General features: G+C 36.7%; 1 protein-coding gene across 1 annotated transcript in view; it reads right to left on the minus strand.

Moving 5' to 3' along the window:
- LOC100533314 (glutamate receptor subunit protein GluR5) overlaps positions 1 to 2107 on the minus strand; it is a gene marked incomplete at its 5' end in the record, with an annotated part of 137422 nt that overhangs the window by 134354 nt on the left and 961 nt on the right.

Raw genomic sequence — 2107 nt, forward strand, 5'->3', positions numbered from 1 at the left:
ACACACACACACACACACACACACATACCTTCTAACCAGTACAGGTACAGTCCTCTCCTGTTTTGTTTAGTTTTGGTTTTGTTTGGTGTGTTGCTTTTGTTGTTTCTTTTGCTTTACGTTTGAAGTAAACTCAGCGAAAACATTCAGGAAAGGTACTATGATTATGAAGATAGTGAACGCTTTCCACGATGTCAACCCTGGAATAGTATCTTCTATGGTTATGTTTCCAAGAATATAAACAAACCAACCACTCTGCGATTTCCTTTGAATAGAGGAAACCGTTCGATGCAATGGTTGTTCTCAAAACATATCTCCAAAAAAGATGCTATTTCTAGGATTTATTAAGAGCAAACAGATGTTTTGTGTACATTTTGTTGTTGATTATGATCATATTGTTGTTGTCATTATTGTTTATGAGCCTCAAAAGCGGACTAAAAAGTGATTTTACGTAAGCTGCTTTTTTACTTCGGAAGGCTTGTGTTTGCTTTGCTAACGTGTTTAGGTAAAAAACCTTTTACCCTCTATACTACAAGAAAAACCAAACACTTTCCTTTCAGAACATACTTCCTGCACTCAGTTCATTCTTTCTCCTCGTGTTTACCCATTTTATTGAAAGAATAAGCAACGCATTTATTTAGATACCAGTGTGTATTGTTTTCGGTTTCATTCACCCCTCGGAAACACCTCAACAGACAGAGAAACACACAATGTGTTTTCAAATGTTCAGTAATCGTAACTTTAAAAATGCATTATCCCTGTGTCCACCAAAACAGAAACCTCTGGACTAAAAGTTGTCCGTCTCTCGAGAAGTTGGAAGTTGAAGTAAAGCTCGGGGTTTTACAGTAGCAATTAATGTGAATACCTGTCGTGTGTGTTCACCAAAAGGAAACAACTCCCCCCCCACGAACACACGTCAAACCCACCCCCCCCCCCCCCCCCCAACCTCTTTTTTTTTCAAGCAAAAGACAAATGTCTGTTGAAATGCTGCGTGCTGTATTTTTATCGGAAATAGCCCAGTCAGAGCTTAAAAAATGTATTCTAATTTCAATTTCTTTTTTTTTTAAACAGAATGTCACATTTTTATCAGCGCCTTAGAATTAATTAGCAAAGTACACGTGTGAACCACTAGTTTAAATGCATAAAAACAATTTCTGTACTTTTTTCCTAATTGTTCATGTTCTGGGGGGTTTTCTGTTTACGTTCCTTAATTAGCCTTTTCCCGTTCATGCAAACAGGAAACAGGAGAACGAATTGCCTCCTCCAGACAAAAAAACAGTCCGTTTCTACTTTGGTGAACACTCGAACTTACATATTTTTTAATTCTTAAAACTGAATAGTTCATGCCGGTACTACTCTCAGAGTATGGCAAACCGCCAAAGAGCTTGGAAACAAAACATGTGCTCTGTTCAGATAGCCTACGCGTATTTAATAAAGTCATTGCCACTGTCACTAATCCCATAATCCATGAGGATCGTAGGGGTGCTATGTGACAGAGAGCCTCGCCAGGTGCCTCCACTCTTCACGGGTTCTTTCTTTTAAGTTTAAGAAAGTACACGTTCTGAATTGGTTTAATTTGTTTAATTTTTAAAAGTTTTTTATAATTTTAATTTTTATTTATTTTTTCTTAATCCTTGACATTTATGTTGCTTTTGTTGTTGCTGTTGCTGTTGTTGTTGTTGCTGTTGTTGTTGTTGCTGTTGTTGTTGTTGTTGTTTTGTTGTTATCAAGATTGAGTTATCAAATTATACTTTAATTAAACTCTCGCGTGTAAGACATTGTAAGCAACAAAGAGAGTTCCCATATCCTAAACATCAAATGTAAATTCATTTTGTACTTCAAATATAAAAATTATAGTCCCAGATTCTCTGGAAATGTCAAATTTAATGGTTAATAAAATGGATAACTGGGTCGTCACTTCAGTTGACAAGACATTTTACGAAGTTGCGAGAAACCAAAGGTTCGGACCTGCTTCTGATCCCGTGTTTGTTTGGGTTTTTTTCAAATCAAATTTTGAGACTAAGATGATAAGATTACATTCTCCAACAGTACTACAATAAGAATGGGGTCGCGGCGGGGAGGGACGTTTGGTTGAGTAGGATCAATTATA

The sequence above is a fragment of the Aplysia californica genome, unplaced genomic scaffold, assembly GCF_000002075.1.
Source record: "Aplysia californica isolate F4 #8 unplaced genomic scaffold, AplCal3.0 scaffold00454, whole genome shotgun sequence".
Classification (NCBI taxonomy): domain Eukaryota; kingdom Metazoa; phylum Mollusca; class Gastropoda; order Aplysiida; family Aplysiidae; genus Aplysia; species Aplysia californica.